We start from the raw sequence: 24281 nt of genomic DNA on the forward strand, positions 1-24281 counted from the left end.
ATGGATTAAAGATCTAAGCATAAGACCAGAAACTATAAAACTCCTAGAGGAAAACATAGGCAAAACACTCTCTGACATAAATCACAGCAGGATCTTCTATGACCCACCTCCCAGAGTAATGGAAATAAAAGCCAAAATAAATGAATAGGACCTAATTAAACTATAAAGCTTTTGCACAACAAAGGAAAGTATAAGCAAGGTGAAATGACAGCCTTGAGAATGGGAGAAAATAATAGCAAATGAAGCAACTGACAAAAAATTATACTCAAAAATATACAAGCAGCTCCTGTAACTCAATTCCAGAAAAATAAATGACCAATTCAAAAAACGGGTCAAAGATCTAAACAGACATTTCGCCAAAGAAGACATACAGATGGCTAACAAACACATGAAAAGTTGCTCAACATCACTCCTTATCAGAGAAATGCAAATCAAAACTACGACGAGATACCATCTCATATTGGTCAGAATGGCTCCTATCAAAAAGTTTACAAAGAATAAATGCTGGAGAAGGTGTGGAGAAAAGGGAACACACTTGCTATTGGTGAGAATGCAAACTAGTACAGACACTATGGAGAACAGTGTGGAGATTCCCTAAAAAACTGGAAATAGAACTGCCATATGACCCAGCAATCCCAATGCTGGGCATACACGCAGAGGAAACCAGAACTGAAAGAGACATGTGTACCACAATGTTCATTGCAGAACTGTTTATAATAGCCAGGATATGGAGGCAGCCTAGATGTCCATCTGCAGATGAAAGGGTAAGAAAGCTGTGGTACATATACCCAATGAAATATCACTAAGCCATTAAAAAGAATACATTTGAATCAGTTCTAACTAGGTAGATGAAACTGGAGTCTATTCTACAGAGTGAAGTAATTCAAAAAGTAAAATACCAATACAGTATACTAACACATATATATGGAATTTAGAAAAATGGTAATGATGACCCTATATTCAAGACAGCAAAAGAGACATAGATGTATAGGACAGTATTTGGACTCTGTGGGAGAAGGCGAGGGTGGGATGACCTGAGAGAATAGCATTGAAATATGTATATTATTATATGTGAAACAGATCTCCAGTCCAGGTTCAATGCATGAGACTGGGTGCTCAGGGCTGGTGCGGTGGGATGACCCTAAGGGACGGGATTGGGAGGGAGGTGGGAGGGGGCTTGAGGATGGGGAACACGTATACACCCATGGCTGACTCATGTCAATATATGGTAAAACAACTACAATTTTGTAAAGTAATTAACCTCTATCCAAAAAAAATTTTAAAAATAACTTAATAAACAAAAAAAGGACAACACACCCAGGGGGTCTTTCACCTTTATTGATTTTAAATCTCATTCAGTGACTGACGTTGAATCATCAATGGGGTCTCCCAGGCATTAGAGTGCCAGAAAGAATGAATTAGGGAGCTGCAGTCCAGATAAAAGATAACACATAATTGAGTTAAATTTTGAACTCAACTCTTTTGATGCTGATGGTGAAACTCTGGGTTTTAGTTGTTTCTAAAAAGTTTTCTGGAGACACACAGGATTCTCATGGTCACAGACTCTACCTTATGTATCTCCATATTTGACTGACTTCTCCTTGAAACTATTAAAACATTTCAAAATGAAAGTTAACACCAAATTAAACATTTCATACTCTTTCTTTTAAACTACGATAAACTTGTATAAGTTGGACTAACAAAAGACTTTATTGGGGAAGAATGTTTTATGACTGTAGTTATTTAGAAATCTGAGGATATGGTGATAATTACAAGACCAGCTTTTACTCAGTCTTGTACTAGTACTTATGTAAATATTCTCTGTACAGACTTCCATGGCTGCTAGTGGTTAGGATTCTATGCTTTCAGTAGAAGGGCACAGGTTCAAACTTTGTTCAGGGAATTACGCCTCCACAACCAGCATAGTGCCCCCACCCAAAAAAAATTCTCTGTGGGTGATGATTCTGTTTGTAATGTGCACTGGGATTGGGTCACCACAGCTGCTCTTCCATTGGGAATATATTGCTACCAAAAACTTCTTAGCAAAAAGGTGGCCTAATCAATATTTGGTTTGTTCCCTCCAAACATTATTTTAGTCCCTAGCAGTGCTAGTTGTGGGTTTTAGTTGTAGCAGCGCTTTGTGTCTTCTGAGAACCTTTAGCTGACAGCATGGGTGAGTGAGGCAACAAAACCCATTATGCGGTAGGTGTCCAGGAGGTGATTTCTGCCTGCCTTTCTCAGGGGAAGTTTCACATTCACCACTCCCATGTGAAAACCCTTTCCGATTTGGGCCTGGCAATCTAGACCCTAATGTCTTTCCACACCCCAGACAAAGGGAGGAACACCACACCACTAGTCCTTGCCCTTGAAATCAAGTGTTAAGCAGGGTTATCCATCTTCAGTGCAGACTCCTGACCCAATCCACACCTCTACTTTCTGGCTAACTGGGGACCAGAGAGCCTGTCACCCAACTTCTCAGGACCCCATATCCCTCCCATCTCCAGTGCCCACCTCTTCTCTTCTTCCCCCCCCCCCTTTCATCAGAAAATTCTCTCACACACAAATATCATCTTATCACCATTTGATGTTTGTTTTAATTGCAGTCATCAGTGTACTATGTTAGTGTGAGAGTCTTTTCTTGGCTGGCCATTTCTAAGAAAGCAGACCTCTGGAGACACAATTTTAAACTGTCTGATATTTTCTATTCACTTACTGGCTGCCCAGGTTGTACTTCTCCAGGGTCTCTTATTCTGGGGTGGCTGAGCTTATTTTCTCTTTGGATTCTGCCTCCTTCTTTGACTCTGTCTCATATTTTGGTACCTTTTTCAGCTTTGAATCCATTTCTTATGTGCAGAGGGAGAGAATAAACAGATTGGTTCTCTTGTTTTCTTCACCTTCTTTGACTGAGTGGCATATGATCAGATTTTCCTTCTTAAGGTTCCTTGTAGAGGTCTTCTGACCCTCATGGTCATATTTAGTGCCTAGGAAAACAAGACAAGGGTATTAGTTTTGAGGAATGAAAAGAAAAACTGAGTTGGAAGGGAGATTTTATGAAAAACGGATGTGGGCTAGTGAGCGCTTTTGTGCCAGGCAAGGGCAGTGTAGAGGTCTTTGGAAGTAAAGTCAATGGAAAACATGGAAAGCTTAATTAGGGCCATCTTAACTTCACACTGCCTCTGCACCTCCTTTGACAAAGGGTCTTCTTTTTTTCCATTCTTCCTTGAAGCAAACCGCATTGCAACTCTTCTTGACTGCTGTGGACTCCTGGTTGCCTTAGTCATGATGGTGCCAAGAAGTGGCCTAACCCACACTCTCTGCCTCTGACCTCCCTATTTATACCCTTTCAGGAAAATGAGGAGCCAGACCCTTCAATCTGACTGGTTAGTTACGCACTACCCCAGCCAATATTAGCTTGGGGGGCATAGACATCACAAACTACCACTCTGCCCATCAACATGGGCTAGTGTATGCTGAGTGAGGCCATGATATAACATTCCCACTGCTGACACATCTGTGTGTCTGTTTCTAGGGAGGGGTGATTCAGGGGCATGGTGCTTCTCCTCATGACCTTCAACCTTTCTTTCTGTTCCCTTTATCCTTTGACTTATATATGTCACTTCAACACTCCTGGCTCCTCATCCCTTTATAAACATCTGCACAACCCTTTCTGTCCCTCTTCATCCCTTCAGAGTCCTCTAATCACTTCATCTCTAGACCACATTCTGCCTATTGGGGGTTCATGAGGGGCTTAAGGAACTTAAGAGCAAGGACTTAAGGTGTAGAAAGGTAATTAAGAACAGGTTGGATGTTTTATCTACTGTGATGCGCTTTAGTGCCCCCCAGACTTGGTGAATCCTCAGTCTGTTGCCCAAAGTTCAATACACAGTCTCCATAAGATTACACATCAGAGCAAAGACAGTTTTAAATGTGTCCTCCACTAAATTTTTTGGGGACACCTCAACACTCAGAGTGAGTAAGGAAACTCAACTTGCCCCATCTAGCAGAAATAAATTCCTGATTTTTGCTTTTTAAAAAAGGAAGGTGCTCAAAGTCAAGAGTCAGTTCACCACTGCACTACTGACTCTTGACTGATTCACTTCCCCAGTCACCCCTCCTTGACCATTATCAGTAGGTAGGGCCCATTGCAGTGCTGACAAATAGCTAAGCAGGACAAATACCTGTAGGTAGCTCATTGATAATTGGTTACTTGTGGGTGGGGCCAGGGAGGCACTGACCAATGGCTGAGCAAGTCCTGTTGCCTAGTAACAGGAGGCAGAGTAATACGGCACAGCAACGGCTACCTGCGAAGTGCTCTGCCCATGTTGCTCTGTTACATGAGGACACTTTGGGTCCAGTGTGCTGGCATCTTTTTGACTGACTCCTTTCCAACCTCAGATTTTTATTTCACATACTTATTTAACTTTTGCCTATCATTCTTTTTGTTATATTCCCAGGCATTCCTGTCACCAGTGCTTATCTCTATGCCCCTCCAACAGCTGCCACTTGACCACATGTTCAGTATATAGTATAAACAGTTCAAAGCAAACAGGAATGTGAAGGCGAGCCTACCTTGAAATATACTTTGACAAACCTTAAATTCATAGTGATTCTTATTCTATTTACAGTGTAACAGAGCAGGATGGACACAACCCTTAACAGGTAGCCTTTTGTGTGCTTCATTTCAACCCACCCTGTTCCTAGGCAACAGGTGTTGCTCAACCATTGCTTGATGCCTCAGAGGGCCCCATCCACAAGCAAACAGTTGTAAATGAGTGACTGTTAGCTGTCCTGCTTTGCTATTGGGCAGCACTGCAGTGGGCAATGCCCACAGGTTACTGTCAGTGAGGGACCATTGGGGAAGCGATTAAGTCAAGGGTGGTGTGGTGGTAATCAGGAGGAGACTGAAGAGGCAGGTTCAGGCCTCCTTCCGGAGGCCCTAGAGCTCATGCAGACTTGGGCCAGTGGGAGAGCTGAAGGGCCCAGTTTATAGACTGGGGACTACATGCTGTAGCGCTCCAGAGCCCTCACTAAGGCTCTCCACTAGCCTTGGCTGAAGCTTTGAGAAGCAGTGTACCTCTCCCCCATCCCTGTCTCTGTGACCTACTAGTAGTGGTTTATTTTCTGGGTCTCAGTCTGTGAGAACTGGTCTCCCCATTTGGAGGCCCTGAGGACACTGAGGACCTATTGTGTTGTATGCCTGTCTCCATCAGGGCATGTGTGGGAACCTGACATTGAAGGAGCTGCTGACTGAGATCTGCTTCCCCTTAACCAGGACTGGGACATTGCAGGGTGAAAGCTGTGCCTTGAGACTGCCCTTTCTTGTCGGGACAGAGAATAACATTCATCTGGTAGAGATTTATAGCAACATCATTACCTGACCATGACCTAACCTTAAGCACAAAGGGTGTGACACCAAGAAGTCTGCAGCAACTTGCCACAACTCTAACATTTGCTTTTAAACTCACTTACTGAAAACTTTCAGTAACTTGGGGTTCTTAGGGCATGAGTCACTCATCTCCATGTATGAATCTTTAATAAACCTTTCCCTATTCCAAATTCTAATGTTTAGTTTTGATGCATCTCTTTCTGCATCAGGCACATGGACTTGCAGTTTCAATAACAACGGTATTGTCTAAAGACAGACTTTGCCCCTCTTAAACAACAGCAGAGACTATCCAAGTGCTCACAATTACCCATAAGATACCCGCTGACTTGACTTGGCTAAACTTTAGACAAGCTTCTCTCCTCTGAACTTCAGCTTTCCCCCAAGTATGAGCATGCCCTAAGATTCAAACATTTCTGTCTCCCTTAGAAGCTCATTCTGAGAATCAGCTCACTACAGACAGAAACATTTCCTGTTAAGCTGCTCCGTCATGCTGTCTGCTCATCCATTCTCACCACATGCACCATCACACACACACACACACACACACACACACACACACGGGTCCTACTGGCCCTGCTTATCCTTCCATGTTAAAGAGACATCTTTTTCTGTTCTAGTTTGAGACATGTGAGGAAATCTGGTCAAAGAATTCTCCCTATTGCAATCAGTTCAGTTCAATGGCTCAGTCGTTTCTGACTCTCTGAGGCCCCATTGACTGCAGCACATCAGGCTTCACTGTCTATCCCCAACTCCCAGAGCTTGCTCAAACTCAAGCCCATCAAGTCAGTGATGCAATCCAACCATCTCCTCCTCTGTTCCCTTCTCCTCTGGCTTTCAATCTTTCTCAGCCTCAGGGTCTTTTAAATGAGTCAGTTCCTTGCCTCAGATGGCCAAAGTTTTGGAGCTTCAGCATCAGTCCTTTCAATGAATATTCAGGACTGATTTCCTCTAGGATTGACTGCTTTGATGTCCTTGCAGTCCAAGGGACTCTCAAGAGTCTTCACTAACATCACAGGTCAAAAGAATAAATTCTTCAGTGCTCAGCTTTCTTTATGTTCCAACTCTCACATCCATACATGACTTGGGAAAACTTAGCTTTGACCTACAGACCTTTGTCGGTAAAGTAATGTCTCTGCTTTTTAATATGCTGTCTAGTTTGGTCATGGGTTTTCTTCCAAGGATCAAGCGTCTTTTAATTTCATGGCTTCAGTCACCATCTGCAGTGATTTCAGAGCCCAAGAAAATAAAGTCTGTCACTGTTTCCATTGTTTCCCCATCTATTTGCCCTGAAGTGATGGGGCCAGATGCCATGACCTTCGTTTTTTGAATGTTGAGTTAAGCTAGCTTTTTCCACTCTTCCCTTTCACCCTCATCAAGAGACTCTTTAGTTTTGCTTTGCTGTCTGCCTTAAGGGTGGTGTCATCTTCATATCTGAGGTTATTGATATTTCTCCTGGCAATTGTCCAGCTTGTGCTTCATCCAGTCTTGCATTTCTCGTGATGTACTCTGCATATAAGTTAAATAAGCAGGATGACAATATATAGCCTTAATATACTCCTTTCCCCATTTGGAACCAGTCTGATGTTTCATGTCCTGTTCTAACTATTGCTGCTTACCCTGCAAACAGAGTTCTCAGGAGGCAGGTAAGAGGGTCTCATATTCCCATCTCTTTAAGGATTTTCCACAATTTGTTGTGATCCACACAGGAAAATGCTTTCACGTAGTTAGTGAAGCAGATGTTTTTCTGGAATTCTCTTGCTTTTTCTATGATCCAATGGATGTTTTCCATTTGATTTCTTGTTCCTCTGCCTTTTCTTAGTCAAGCTTCAACATCTGGGAATTCTTGGTTCATGTATTGTTGAAGCCTAGCTTGGAGAATTCTCAGCATTTTTTAGGTAGTGTGTGAGATGACCATATCCCCATAGTCATTTCAAATGAAGGTCCCTCTTACATTAGTCTGGATTTGTTTTATTGAATTGCAAAAAATGGACATAAATCCTTTGGTGTAATGCTTATTTCCCACTTATCATGTATTAATTAACCCCCTGAAGTTTTTCAGGAACTGTTGTGGCTGCCAGGCAAACATTGTGAGCCAATACCAAGGACCCTGATCTCATGGGGCTTACATTCTAGTCAATGAAGATGGAAGGTTAGTACTAACTACAAATAGTGAATTATACAGTTTAGAGAGAACCTTATGAGTTATGAGAAATGGGGAGTTTTTCCTCCCCAGAGGATAATGACGGAAGGTCTTATGAATCCAGGACATTTGACCAAAGACTTAATTAAAGAAGTGAGGGAGTGACCTTGTGGCTATCTTGGGCAATAAAGACTGAGGAAAGGAAATGGTCAGGGCAAAAGCCCCAAATGGTGTTGTCTATGTCCTTTCAATAAAATAAGGAGGCTGGTGCAAGTGGGACCAGGTGAGTGAGGACGAGACTAAAAAGTGATCAGCTGCTGATGAGAGAGAACAGGGCAGGAAAAGGAGGAATGTAATAGTAAACTTATCTTTCCATTTACATGATGAATTGGTTCACTGTACACAAACCACACTGGGCTGTGGTGGTAAAGAGGAGAGGCATTTGTCATAGTCTGATGGCAAGGAGGTGAGTGAAGGGTAATTTTAAATAAAGACACCTGAGATGAATCCTGAGTCACCTAAAGTAGATAGATCACCAAGTGGAAAGTTGTGAAAGTGTTTCCCCGACAGTGTGGGAGAACCTGCAAAGGCACTGAGATCCAAGAAAGCTGGTTATACATGCCTTGAATATGACTGGAATCTAAGGTATGATGGGGAAATTGTGAAGAAACATGGCCTTGGAGGAAGAGAGAAGAACTTGAAGGGCCACCTGGGCATCTGTTAATTTAATGTTTGGGTTACCCTGCTTCGAAAGAGCATTATTAATGTTTTCTAATTGTAAATATATACTCGAGGCAAAGCAGTATGGAAATGCAAAAAGAAGTATAAAAATGAAATTACAGAACACTAATAAGTGTGTCAATAGAAATATACACTGTTAATATTCTGTCTTTGTTTTTCTACCTAAATGTTTATAACATATATATTGTATATGTTATATAATGCTAAATATATACATTTAATACACATATTTTTGGATGAGCATATGTACATCAGTGAATTTTTTTAAATTTATACAAAGTGAATCAAACTATATGCTATTTTGTAGCCTTCCTTTTCTATAAAATATGCTGGGAGAATTTTTTCACCTCAGCAAACATGTAACTGCCATTTATTTCTGAGGATTACTGTGGTGTTCAAATGCTTGCTTATCCCATACTCCATGCAAGTGCTATGAAGACAGGAACCATGTGTGTCTTGTTCACTGGTTGCTTCCATATCTTTTCTATTGTAAACAAGACTGTAAGAAACTTTGGGGTTCATGTATCTTTTCAAATTAGTGTTCATTTTCTTCTGATATACAGCTAGGAGTGAAATAGATGGGTCACATGGTAGTTCTGTGTTTAGTTTTTTTAAGAAACTTCCATGTTGTTTTTCATGGTGAGTGCACAAATTTACATTCCCACCTTTTACGTACAAGGGCTTCCTTTTCTCCACATCCTTGCTGCCATATGTTATTTTCAGACTTTTTGATTTGATGGTAGCCATTCTGACAGCTGTGAGATGATATCGCCTAGTGATTTTGATTTCTATTTCTCTGATTATTAGTGATGGTCAGCATTTTTCCATGTGCCTATTAACTCATACTGTAAGTAGTCTTTCTGATCTGGTTCTTTAAACTAATTTGAAACACTTTCAAGTTCTTACAATCATCAATAGCATGTCCCTTTTTATTGTTGAATATCATTCCATTGTATGGATGCACCATTTGTATATTGGTTTACCAGTTGAATAAAATGTGAGTTATTGCCAGTTTGGGGCTATTATTAATAGAGCCACAATAAATATTGGCATGAAGGGTTTTATGTGAACACAAATTCATGTTTTACGTGGGAATTATTTAGGAATGGGGTTACACAGTTTTACAGTGTATACATATTTATGACTAATGAAAAACCTTTCCCAAAGTGTCTTTATCATTTTGCATCCTTATGAGCAATTGAGGAGAATTTAAGTTTCTCTCTTTTTCTGAGAGTAGTTTATGTTCTCAGTTATTTTATTTCTTTTTTCCAAGATCTAATTTGCACAATTAATTTACATTAAGTGTTAATTACTAATTATTTTAATTCATTTTTATGTGTTTCTGAGTCATCTGTATATCTTATATCACATTTTGTGTCAACCAATTGCTATTCAAATATTTTTCCACATTTTATTGGTTTATTTGTTCTCTTAGCAATGAGTTTGAGAGTTCTTATATATTATGGTTATAATATATTTTATATGTATATATATATGTAAAATATACATTTTTTGCATAACCTTATCAAGATAGAGAACTATTCTGTAACCATAAAGGAATTCCCTAATACCACAGTCTTGTAACTGCATTCTTTTTCCATAATCCCTCACAACTACTGATTTCTTTTCCATGTCTGTAATTTTGCCATTTTGAGAATAATATATACATGAAATCATAAAGTTTGTGTCTTTTTGAGATTGACCTTTGTTTTACTTTGACATGCACTTGAGATTCATCCAAGTTGTTACATGTATTACTATTTTCTTCCATTTTATTGATGAGGAGTGTTACTGGTATGGTTAACTGTGTTACTGATATGGTGGTATGGTTATGTAACTATGGTTAAAACCATTCACTCTTTTAGGGACATCTAGCCTGATTACATTTTTAGTTATTACAAATAAATTTCAATTAAAATTCATGTAAATGTCTTTATGTTCATTTCTCTAAAGTAAATATGAAGGAGTACAACTCCTGGGTCAAATTATACTTGCATGTTTTTAGCTTGTTGTATAATAAAGTGTCAAACTGTTTTCCAGGATAGCTGTACCATTTTATACTCTCACAAGAAATGTATGAATGATCTAGTTTCTCTGCATCCTTGCCAGCTTATTGTATGGTCACTTTTTAAAAATGTGTAGCCACTTTGATAGATATAGAGTGATTGGAGCTCTTAATAGTTTTAATTTGCATTTCTGTAATAGCTAATATGCTCAACATCTTTTCTTGTGCTTATTTGCCATTGCTGTACCTTCTTTGGCCAAGTTTTTGTTCAAGTCTTTCAACTATCTTGATCATTTTCTAATGAGTGTCTGTTTTTACTTGGTGACTTTATAGAGTTTTTCGTAAGTGTTTTTCTTTTCCAATTAGTTTCCCTACAATTATATTTATTGGACTTTTGTACATGTAAAATTATTAATATTTTATGTTTATACATTCAGATACAATGAATTTAGCCTAAATTTGAGAAATATTAATTTTGTTTTATGGCTTTCTTCTAGAATTATATGATATTTTTACATTTTCTATGTACATTTGGTTTTCCACATATATGCCAATATATAAATTTATAAGTATCTCTGTGTAAGTCATAATAGTATACATAGGCTACATCCTATATATAGGATACATATATAGAACATATTCTACTTGTTTTGCTCTTTGAGAAGGACCCTATCTCTGAAAAATAATTTTAATAAAGGAAATGCAGGGAAGTCGAGTATTGATTTACACAACAGACAGGATTTCGTGGTGAGACAGCCAGTCAAAAATCTGTCAAGTACTTGTATTGTTGTATAGCTGAATCCAAGCATTTTATAAACCTAATCCCATTTTTTTTATTAGTGTTTAGTTATGGAGCTTCTATAAATAGGAAAGTGTTATCACATATTAAATTCCTACATTAAGAGCTTTGGAAAAATTTTCAATCAGAAAATCATAGAATATACTGACGATATTGGTGTAATTGCAGGTTGGAGCAGCCATTCATCAATACTATATAGAAATGCAGTTTTAAAAAGGTTGGAGATAGGATTATGGAAAGGATCAATATCATTCTTAGTATTGATCTACATAGAAAAATAAGTTATGCATCAGTAGTTATATCAGTATAATTAAAAATAGACTGAAGTCTGCAGAAAAAAATATTGTTGCCTACATCATATATCACAAACTAGAAATCTGTCTTCCATTTTAGCCATGCTAGATCTTCAGAAATGAATAGCCTTTTAATGAGAAATGGAATTGAGGACCAGTAAGAAGAGAAAATATTTCATCCTTTCACTTGTTCCATCATGACTGAGGGCAAATTCTGAAAGTTCCATATAGTAGTGCAAAAATATGAACTTGACATTCACATAGCTCTAGCTCAGAATTCAAATCTGGCTTCAGGTTATAACTCCAGCAACTTAAACTTTTTAAGTTTTACTTATGTGTAGTTTGTACACTGGGTAACATTTATTTTTTAAGAGTGTTGTAAGGGTTAGGTAATATAATGTTTGTAATTGTTTCTATCCCTATGGTGTCATGTAGCTCTTGTTTGTTCATTTTAACTGTTGTATTATGAACATTTTTGAACAAAGTTTCCATTTTTAATAAATCCAATGCCTTTCTCTATTCTTGTATTCTTTTGTGTCTAGCTTCATTTGTGCTATATTACACAATTTTGATACTCTATACACATGTCACTGTGTGTACTAGTTATTTTCTCTTAGTTATGTTATATTCTATTATATAAATATCTTGTAATTTATGTATTCCATTCCACTAGTGCATATATATGAGTTGTTTCCAATTTTTAACTTTTATAATGTTTATACATTCTTGAACATGTCTTTAAGTGCATATGTACACATTTCTTTAGGATATATACATAACACTGGAATTACTGAGTCATAAGGAATGCATATGTTCAGCATTCATAGACATTTCAAAATAATTTTATATTTTTGTTGTAATGAAACATAGTCATATAACCATGAATTGTCTTATTTCTATATATCTTTATCAGCATTCCATATTGTTATTTTATTTCAAGTGTCTGGTATCTATATAGTGGTACTATATCAAGGACTTAATTTGCATTCCTTTTTTGACAAATGTGCTTGAACACTTTTTCCTGTATTTATTGTCCATATGTATATTCTTTTGACTCAAGTACCTGTTCAAGTATTTTGCTCATGGTGCTGTATCTCTCTCAAAGCTGTGCACAAATGTTTTATATATTCTGGATACAAGGCCTGTGTCAAGTATATATATATATATTGCAAACATCTCTCTGTCACTTGCTTCTTGCTCTTGATGTCTTTTGATAAACAATTCACAATTTTTACCACAGTTCAATTTAAATTTTATTATATAGCTAGATCTTTTTGTGACCTCTTTAAAGTATCCTTACCTACTCAAAGGTCAAAAATATGCTTTCCTATATTTTCCATAAAGAAAGATCATTAATTCACTTTTTATATTTAGATTTGATTTTGTGTATGCGATGAGGAAGGGCTCAAGCTTCATTGTTTCCATATGTATGTTAAATTGATATGATACCACTTACTGTAAAGATCATATATCCTTCACTTCATCACAGTGGCACCTTTGTCATTAATCAGGTGATTGCTGTGTATGGATCTTCTTCTGGTACATCCATTATTTTCCATTGGTCTGTAAGTCTATGTTTATACCAAAATAAAAAATTTCATTGTTTTAGTTTTATAAATTTATATCTGGTAGTACAAGTTCTTTAACTTTGATCTTCTTGATTGTCTTGCCTGTTCTTAGCCTCTGTACTGCCAATATGTTTTTAATTATTTTGTCAATATCACAAAGAAACATGTTCATATTATACTTTGAATTGCACTGACTCTACTTATCAATATGGAACAAATATCTTTACAATATTGAGTATTTAAAACCATGAACAAATTTTATTCCTTCATTTATTTAGATCTTCAACTTACTTCAGTCATGTTTTTCACCATCCTGTCTAGAAGTCTTATGCATCTTTCATTAGAGTTATTTCTAGGTGTTTGATATTTGATGCTGTTGTAAGTGATATTTATTTTAACACTTTTTTATTTTATAATTTTATTTATTTTAGAATTTATTTTAATAATTTAAAATTGTTTTTAAATAATTTGTTATAAGTATATAGAATCAAGACAAACTTTCACATATTAACTTTATATACAGAAAACATGATACATTAACTTAATTCTAATAGTTTCTTTGTGAATATTTGCATTTTCTAAATAAACAATTATATCATCTTCCATTTTATGTTTTATTTTAATTTCTTACTAATTGCACTAGTAATTAGTTTGATAGAAGTATTGATAGCACAGATCTGTCCTATTACTTATCTTAAAGGGAAATAGTTCAAGATTTCACCATCATGAATGATGACTACAAGGGTTTTATGCACACACATGAACACAAGAATATTGTTAAGTTGCCACAAATCAAGGTATTCGATTAGGACGTTCAATTAGAACAATGAGCCAAATTGAAAGTAACAATTAAACCTCTATTCACTTACTGTGACAGTACAAGCAAGAAGTAAAAAGGAGGTACCAGCTCCCTAGTTTTTCATTTTCCCTTACAGAATAGCACCAGGTGAAGGTAGATGACATGAAGGACACACAGGAATTGTCTCACTGCTAAGGTACCCCAAACTAAGAGTTCCTGCCTCTTTATGAACCCAGGGTCTGGGAGAAAAGGGAAGGGCTAAAAATGGAAAAGTATTGAGACAAGGTGGAGAAAAGTGCCTCAGCCAAGACCCCAAGATTAGGTCTTTTCCAAGGACCTGGAAAGTGCTTCAGTTAAGGTTTGTAGTAAAGTCTCTGAATAGAGACACGAGGGCTAGAAATGCAGCTTTGCATATAATCATTGATGGCCCAGGGGGATCTGAGTCTTTGACTACAATTCCCTTGATGAATTAACCACTGTTGTGTATATGAGGAAATAAGTTCATATGTTTCATATAAACTACACTTTGTTGCACATAAAACCACAGTGATGCTAGTACATAATGTATCACACCTTTAACTGGGTTGGTGTAAGTTGAAATTCCACACTTTTATAATGTTAATATCAAGGACTGAAGATTAGAAATTGAACAGGAGATACAATACCTGATAACAAAGAAATATAAAGGATCACAAGACTACTATAAATAGTTATACACCAGCAAATTAGATAAACCAGAAAAAAGATACATTTCAGAACCTACAAGGTTCTGGAAACTATAACCTACCAAGGACGAATCAAGAAGAAATGGAATATCTGAACAGACCAATTACTAGTAAGGAAGTTAAATAATTTATCAAGAACCTACCTCTCAACAAGGAAAGTCCAGGACAAGAAGGCTTCACTGGTGAACTGTTCCAAACACTTGCAGAAGAATTAATACCAATCCTCAAGCTCTTCCAAAAAATAGAAGAGTAGTGAGCACTTCCAAACTCATTTTATAAGTCAAGCATTACACTGATACCAAAGTCAGATAAGACATTGCAAGAAAAATATTATAGGCTGGTATCACTGATAAACATAGATGCAAAAATCCTCAATCAAATATTAACAAACTGAATTCAATAACTCAAAACAGCATGGACATTTCCCCAAAAGTAAAAGCAGAGCTACCATATGATTCAACAGTCTCATTTATGGGTATATTCCCAAAGGAAATGAAAAGAGAATTTTGAAGAGATATCTGCACTTCCATGTTCATTGAAGTATTATTACTGCCAGTCAAGATAAGGAAACAATCTAAGAGTCTATCAACAAATGAATGGATAAAGATGTGGTGTATTTACACAACAGAATATAACTTAACCATAAGAAAGGAGGAGATTCTGTCATTTGAGATAACACAGATGGACCTTAAAGGCATTATGCTAAGTGAAGTAAGTCAGAGAAGACAGAGAAGATCTCATTTATATGTGGAGTCTTAAAAAGTTGAAATTGTAGAAACAGGGAGTAAAATGGTGGTTACCTGGGGCTGAGGGAAATGGGGAGATACTAGCTAAAGAGTACAAGCTTCCATTTAGAAGATCAATACATTCTGTGGCTCTAAGGTACAAGATAGTGATTATAATTAACAGTACTGTATTATATACTTGAAATTTGCTAAGTGTGCAGACCTTAAATGGTCTCACCACAAAAAAGAAATAGTAATTGCGTGAAGAGTTAGCTATAACGCTATAGTGGTCATCATATTGCAATATACTAGTATATGAAATCAACATGTTGTGCACCTTAAACTTTCTCAATACTGTATGTCAATTATATTTCAATAAAGCTGGGAAAGAAAGATAGTTCTTAAAAATATATTAAAAAAAATTCTCTGGCTTCCATCTTCACCACCCTCACTCTCTTAGATCTCTTATTTTGCAGGAATCGAGCTTCCCCCATCATGAGGCAGGCCTGTGAAGAACTTCCTGTAGTAAGAAACTGAGACCTCTGAACAATAATATAAATACTTCTGGGAACAGACACCTCCTTTACCCATAATAAAAAGAAAAGAAAGAAGCCTCATGAGAGACCTCGAACCAGAGGCACTCAAGTAAGCTTTGCCTAGATTCCTGACCCACAGAAAATGAGATATTAAGTATTTGCTACTTTAATCTTCTATATTTTTGGTAATGTGTTATATGGCAATAGACAAACAATACAGGCACACAAGAAATAAAAGTTGGAAGCTTTTCTGTTCTTCAGTTCAGTTGCTCAGCCGTGTCTGACTCTTTGCAACCCCATGGACTGCAGCACGCCAGGCTTCCCTGTCCATCACCAACTCCAGGAGCTAGCTAAAACTCATGTCCATCGAGTTGGTGATGCCATCCAACCATCTTATCCTTTGTCATCCCCTTCTCTTCCCGCCTTCAATCTTTCCCAGCATCAGGGTCTTTTCCAAGGAGTCAGTTCTTCGCATCAAGTGGCCAAAGTATTGGAGCTTCAGCAACAGTCCTTCCAATGAATAATCAGGACCGATTTCCTTTAGGATTGACTGGTTCTTAACTTTCTGTTCTTAACTCTAAATTTAAAAGGAGGAAAAAGTGGTGGGAGTGGAGTCTAGTGAGAGCTAGGTCCAGAGAACATGGACACTTGACTGGAGCTAGAAGTTTAAAGAGACCCAGTCATTGCCAGAACCTCAGCAGAGAGGAGGCGGCCTTTATTCCCTCCTGCCTTCCTATCTCCTACCAGTGCCACCTACTGGTGACTACAGAGTTGAAATGATATAGAGCTGAGGAATAGAGCAGGGAAAAGAAAGGGAGAGGATGGATTTAGATGGAGAAGAGCCAGCACTGGTGTCCTATTTACAATACACTGAAACATAGCTATTTGCTCAGATTGAGAAAATGGAGATATCTTATTGCAGAAAGCCATGATAAAAACAGGAAGAGAAAAATCAGCATATTACAAAACTTCTTATTAAAGCATTTTTTCTCATACTTTCAGCCATTTATTTGTTTTTGTTATTAAAAGATTAAGTAGAAAAGAAAAAAATGGACTTTCCTTGAACAAGCTCTACCTCTAAATCTATATAACATAATAGGAAATGTTCAGAAATTAAAATTTGTTGTGGAAAAAAAATTAAAAGAAGAATATTCTCGAGCATGACAAGTGGGAAAGTCTTGAACTGCCTTGCAGACAAAGCTTCCTTTGAATTTCAGAGATTTGTAACATTTCTCATGTAGCAACAGGAAAGGTGGGATTTTTGCCAAATTTTCAAAACAATCATTGCTGTGTTTGCAAACAATTTGTGATGCTAACCTGAAATGATGTGAGTACTCAAGCAAAAAAGTTTCATAAACAAAAATAATGCTTTTCATTCTTTGAAGGTTTACTTCTAATAGGAGAAAATGAGAAGAAACTTCAAAATCAAACAATAGTAATATTTAAAAATGAATTTTGGCTAAAGAAAGCCTATTACAATCAGAAGTGAATGATCCAACACAAGGTATATTCAGTACAATGGTGTAGGCATAGGCCTGAATGTAGTAGGTTATGAAGGCCAAGGGAATTAAAGATGCATATTAAAGAAATGAGGGTGACTCTTTTATAGACCTAGCCTCTACACAAGAAAAAAGATCATGGAGGACTTAAATGGGAAAGTAAGCATTTTTGGTTTTAGGAAAAGAATGTTAAAGGCTTTTAATATAATGGTAAAGAGAGTAATATGTAAAAAAGAAGCAGAAAACTGGGTTGGAAAGATTCCCACATGGGTATAAAAGGAAAGGGTTAAGAGGAAAACAAGAGACAATGTCTGGCAAAGGAGAAAAGGAGACAGAAGTGCAGCTCAGCCCCTACAGATTTCTTCTGTATCAATTCTGGATGAACATCTTAGACCTCAAAGTGGAGAAAGAAAGCATCTGCATAGATTAAACTTTCATGCTGAACTCATGAAACAGAAGGACAAAGGGCCAAGGAGTGGAGAATAATAATTAGAAAGGCAGGCAATGAAATGATGGATTGTATAATATGTAAATAGAAAGTATAAAAGAACTGGAAAGTTAAGCAAGTATGACACATGATGGATTGAACAGGAATTTAAATTGCAGGATAATCTGTTCTGAGAGATTATGAGGATTAGGTTGCTGAACATGTACTAACATGTACTGATCTGATGGATGATATTTAGAGAAACAGATTATCAGTGGAGTGAAGGAGTTCAAATAAGTGTAAACTACAGTGTTGTGGAGGCTTTCAAAGTGGACACAGCATTCCTTGGATAATGGCAAAGTTTAAGGCAGAAAGGAAGATGGGGTAAGTTACCAGTCTTCAAATGTGAGGGAACAATGACCAGAATCTTGGTAGATGAGCATAACAAGGATAAATATAGAATGGTATTGCCAGATAGTGCTGTCAGAGTCGGACACAGCTGAGAGACTTCACTTTCACTTTCATGCATTGGAGAAGGAAATGGCAACCCACTCCAGTGTTCTTGCCTGGAGAATCCCAGGGACAGTGAAGCCTGGTGGGCTGCCGTCTATGGGGTCGCACAGAGTCAGACACGACTGAAGTGACTTAGCAGCAGCAGCAGCAGCAGCTGTCAGAGTAGTTGTTCTACATTTATTCCATTAGACTGTTTTTATTGAGCTCCATGCTGCAGTTTGTGCGGTCACAAAGAATCGGACATGACTTATCAACTGAACAACGACAATGGTAAGGATGGGCTTTCCCGGTGGTTCAGTGGTAAAGAATCCACCTGCCAATGCAGGAGATGTGGGTTTGATCCCTAGATTGGGAAGATTCACTGAAGGAGGGCATGACAACCCACTCCAGTATTCTTTCCTGGAGAATCCCGTGGACAGAGTAGCCTGGTGGGCTACAGCTCAAGGGGGTCACAAAAAGTCAGACACAACTGAGCACATACCCACACTATTCATAAACATTGGGGATCCAAACTGTGTAAGTTATTCACTAGACACTTAAGATTTTAAACAACTAGTAACCAGTGTATATTTTAGGAAGAGCTTACACTGCACAAATATAGAGGGAAAATTATTTGACGGGCTTTTTTTTTTTTTTAAAGAAAAGAAGCACATGCATGCAAGGGAATTCCCTGGTGTTCCAGTGGTTAGGACTCCACCAAGGGCCCAGGTCCAATCTCTTGTTGGGGAACTGCTAAGTTGGTGCAAAAATAATTATGATTTTGCATTGTTGAAATTTGCCATTTGATACTAGAATACATTCTTTTTTTTTTTCAGTTTAAAAAATATTACTCTTATATTAAAAACATTAAATGAATCAAAGCCAGACAGTACTGAATTTTTACACAAACTTCTTTAATGTGGTTATGCTATACATCATTTTAAGGCACATTTCTTGCTTTATTTATTTATATTTTGGCTAGTGACTTATTACTTGCTGCATATTTTATATTTATTTTAGACTAGGGAAATGGTGTTAGACAAAAAGCAAATTTGAGTGATTTTCTTATTCCAGTCCAAAATGGGTGATGAAGCAGTAGAGACAACTCACAATATCAACAAAGCATTTGGCTCAGGAACTGCTGGTTCAAGAAGTTTTGAAAAGGAGACAAGAGCCTTGAAGCACAGTAGCCAGCCATCAGAAGGTGACAACAACAAATTGAAAACCATCATCAAAGTTGATCCTCTTACAACTACATGAGAATTTGCCAAAGAACGCAACATTGACCATTCTACAGTTGTTTTGAATTTGAAGCAAATTGGAAAGTTGAAAAAAGCTCAATAAGCAGGTACTTCATGAACTGACTAAAATCTAAAAAACTCGTCATTTTTGAAGTGTCATTTTCTCTTATTTTGCACATAAACAATAAATCATTTCTAGATCAGTTTGTGATGTGCAATGAAAAGAGGTCTTTATATGATAACTGGTGATGATCAGCTCAGTGGTTGGGCCACATAGCTCCAAAGCACTTCTCAAAGCCAAACTTGCACGAAAAAAAAACGTTCATGATCACTGTTTCGTGGTCTGCTGCCGATCTGATGCACTACAGCCTTCTCAGTTCAGTTCAGTTCAGTTGCTCAGTCGTGTCCGACTCTTTGCAACCCCATGAATCGCAGCACACCAGGCTTCCCTGTCCAAAACCAACTCCTGGAGTTTACTCAAACTCATGCCCATCGAGTCGGTGATACCATCCAGCCATCTCATCCTCTGTCATCCCCTTCTCCTCCTGCCCCCAATCCCTCCCAGCATCACAGTCTTTTCCAATGAGTCAACTCTTCACATGAGGTGGCAAAAGTATTGGAGTTTCAGCTTCAGCATCAGTTCTTCCAATACCCAGGACTGATCTCTTTAAGATGGACTGGTTGGATCTCCTTGCAGTCCAAGGGACTCCCAAGAGTATTCACCAACACCACAGTTCAAAAGCATCAATTCTTTGGCGCTCAGCTTTCTTCACAGTCCAACTCTCACATCTATACATGATCACTGGAAAAACCATAGCCTTGACCAGACAGACCTTTGTTGACAAAGTAATGTCTCTGCTTTTTAATATGCTATCTAGGTTGGTCATAACTTTCCTTCCAAGGAGTAAGTCTTTTAATTTTATGGCTGCAGTCACCATCTGCAGTGATTTTGGAGTCCCAAAAAATAAAGTCTGACACTGTTTCCACTGTCTCCCATCTATTTCCCATGAGGTGATGGGACCAGATGCCATGATCTTAGTTTTCCGAATGTTAAGCTTTAAGCCAACTTTTTCACTCTCCTCTTTCACTTTCATCAAGATGCTTTTTAGTTCCTCTTCATTCTCTGCCATAAGGGTGGTGTCATCTGCATATCTGAAGTTATTCATATTTCTCCCAACAATCTTGATTCCAGCTTGTGCTTCCTCCAGCCCAGCGTTTCTCATGATGTACTCTGCATATAAGTTAAATAAGCAGGGTGACAATATACAGCTTTGACGTACTCCTTTTCCTATTTGGAACCAGTCTGTTGTTCCATGTCCAGTTCTAACTGCTGCTTCCTGACCTGCATACAGGTGTCTCAAGAGGCAGGTCAGGTGGTCTAGTATTCCCATCTCTTTCAGAATTTCCCACAATTTATTGTGATCCACACAGTCGAAGGCTTTGGCATAGTCAATAAAGCAGAAATAGATGTTTTTCTGGAACTCTCTTGCTTTTTTGATGATCCAGCAGATATTGGCAATTTGATCTCTGGTTCCTCTGCCTTTTCTAAAACCAGCTTGAACATCTGGAAGTTCTCGGTTCACGTATTGCTAAAGCCTGGCTTGGAGAATTTTGAGCATTACTTTACTAGCGTGTGAGATGAGTGCAATTGTGTGGTAGTTTGAGCATTCTTTGGGATTGCCTTTCTTAGCGATTGGAATGAAAACTGACCTTTTCCAGTCCTGTGGCCACTGCTGAGTTTTCCAAATTTGCTGGCATATTGAGTGCAGCACTTTAACAGCATCATCTTTTAGGATTTGAAATAGCTCAACTGGAATTCCATCACATTCACTAGCTTTGTTCGTAGTGATGCTTTCTACATCCCTACAAAGTCATTACATCTGAGAAGTATGCTCAGCAAATTGATGAGATGAACCAAAAACTGCAATGCCTGCAGCTGGCACTGGTCAAAAGAAAGGCCCACTTCTTCTCCATGACAACGCTGGACCACACATTGCACAGCCAATGTTTCAGAAGTTAAATGAATTGGGCTACAAAGTTTTGTCTCTTCCTCTATATTCACCTGACCTCTTGCCAACTGATTACCACTTCTTCAAGCAGCTTGACAACTTCTTGCAGGGAAAATGCTTCCACAACCAGCCAGCAGGGGGCAGAAAATGCTTTCAAAGAGTTCGTCAAATCCCGAAGTATGGAATTTTACACTACAGAAATAAACAAACTTATTTCTCATTGGCAAAAATATATTGCTTGTGATAGTTCCTATTTGTATTCATAAAGATGTGCTTAAGCCTAGTTATAATGATGTCAATTTCACAGTCTGAAACAGCAATTACGTTTGTACCAACCTAATGAGCTCCTGCAAGCCACATGGATTAAAAAAAAAAAAAAAAAAAGACAGAGAACAGAAAGAAACACATGCTAAGACAACTGGTATCAGGAATGTTCTTAGGAAGCAGATTCTAAGAATGGAGATATAGAGTTTGGCCACTCCCAACTGGCGGGCAAATCACTAGTTGTAGGTTGCATGTTAATATTTCCTGGAATGTTGAAGTAGTTATTCATCTGTAGTGAACTTAAGAGGTTCAAGTGAAAGGGAACATATTAACTTATGCAATCTCTCTGGCATTTAAGAAAAAAGGGAGAAACTGTAATAACATTTGTGAAATGTGGTGGCCATTGTTCAGGGCGGGTGATACTTTGAAAAGAAACAAATAACAAGTTCTGTTCAATCAATCAATTTCTGTTCAATCAATCACCAAATGAAAGCATAATATAAGTTACATGACTCCTTTTCTGTTAGTTTCTCAGTCATGTCTGACTCTTTGTGACCCCATGGACTGTAGTCCAGCAGGCTGTTCTGTCCATGGAATTCTCCAGGCAAGAATACTGGAGTGGGCTACTATGCCCCTCTCCTTAGCAGTGTGTAAAGAGACTCTTATCTGCTACCAAAGGTCTGACAGAGCTAAAGATCAGACCCAGGACTTACTTTCTGGGATCGCCACAATTTCAGAAAAATGTTGAATGGATTCTTACGCTGGGCAAATGGCCTGTGCTCAAGTCAAAGCTCTAAAAGGTAGGGAGTTGGAAGCTGGAATATGGAATAGTGACACTTGTGTAAATGAATTTGAGAACCTCTAATCTCCAGAATTTCTTCAATTCTCAGCCTATAGAATTGGTTCATGGCATCATCAAAGAAGAGCTTCCTCACTTGCCTTTTTACCAAGCAGAGGACCTTTATACTGTGCAGAGAACCACAGTGTTATGTGCTCTCTTTGAACACATATTCCTGTGTCCACAAGACCAATATCTATATTCAAATCTGTGCATGGGCCCTAGAACTAATAAGTAAGCATAAGAAGGTTGCAGAATACAAGGTCAACAAGTAAAGTCAATCAATTTCCAAACTAGGTACACCATTTTATATCCCCACCAGCAATGCAAGATGCTTATAGTTTTTCTACATCCACACTTGTCATTATTCATTTTTTCTTTTTTTCCTTTATTTTTGTTTTATATTGGAGTATAACTGATTAGCAATGTTGTGTTAGTTTCAGATGTACAACAGAGTGATTCAGTTATACATATACATGTATCTATACCTTTTCAAATTTTTTTCCCATTTAGGTTATTAAATAGTATTGAGCAGAGTTCCCCATGCTATATACAGGAGGTCCTTGTTAGTTATCTATTTTAAATACAGTAGTGTATACATATCATTCTAGACTCCCAATCTATCTCTCCCCCTACCCTTTCATCCTGGTAACCATAAGTTCATTCTCTGCTTCTATCTTGTAACTAAGTTCATTTGTATCACTGCTTTTTATTTTATTTTTAATTTTTTTCCATTTATTTTTATTAGCTGGAAGCTAATTACTTTACAGTATTGTAGTTTTTTTTCCATTTATTTTTATTAGTTGGAGGCTAATTACTTTACAGTATTGTAGTGGTTTTTGCCATACATGGACATTAATCAGCCATGGATTTACATGTGTTCCCTATCCAGATCCCCCCTCCTGCCTCCCTCTCCATCCCAATCCTGTGGGTCTTCCCAGGGCACCAGCCCTGAGCACTTGTCTCATGCATTCAACCTGGGCTGGTGATCTGTTTCACCCTTGATAGTATACTTGTTTCAATGCTGTTCTCTCTGAACATCCCACCCTCGCCTTCTCCCACAGAGTCCAAAATTCTTTTCTGTACATCTGTGTCTCTTTCTCTGTTTTGCATATAGGGTCATCATTACCATCTTTTAAAATTCCATATATATGCCTTAGTACTGTATTGGTCTTTATCTTTCTGGCTTACTTCACTCTGTATAGTGGGCTCCAGTTTCATCTATCTCATTAGAACTGATTCAAATGAATTCTTTTTAAAGGCTGAGTAATATTCCATTGTGTATATGTACCACAGCTTCCTTATCCATTCATCTGCTAATGGATATCTAGGTTGCTTCCATGTCCTCGCTATTATAAACAGTGCTGCGATGAACACTGGGGTGCACGTGTCTCTTTCAGATCTGGTTTTCTCTATGTGTAAGCCCGGGAGTGGGATTGCTGGGTCATATGGCAGTTCTATTTCCAGTTTTTTAAGGAATCTCCACACTGTTCTCCATAGTGGCTGTACTAGTTTGCCTTCCCACCAACAGTGTAAGAGGGTTCCCTTTTCTCCACACCCTCTCCAGCATTTATTGTTTGTAGACTTTTGGATAGTAGCCATCCTGACTGGTGTGTAATGGTACCTCATCATGGTTTTGATTTGCATTTCTCTGATAATGAGTGATGTTGAGCATCTTTTTATGTGTTTGTTAACCATATGTATGTCTTCTTTGGAGAAATGTCTGTTTAGTTCTTTGGCCCATTTTTTGATTGGGTCACTTATTTTTCTGGAACTGAGCTTCAGGAGTTGCTT

Source organism: Muntiacus reevesi, chromosome X (assembly GCF_963930625.1).
Source record: "Muntiacus reevesi chromosome X, mMunRee1.1, whole genome shotgun sequence".
NCBI lineage: Eukaryota > Metazoa > Chordata > Mammalia > Artiodactyla > Cervidae > Muntiacus > Muntiacus reevesi.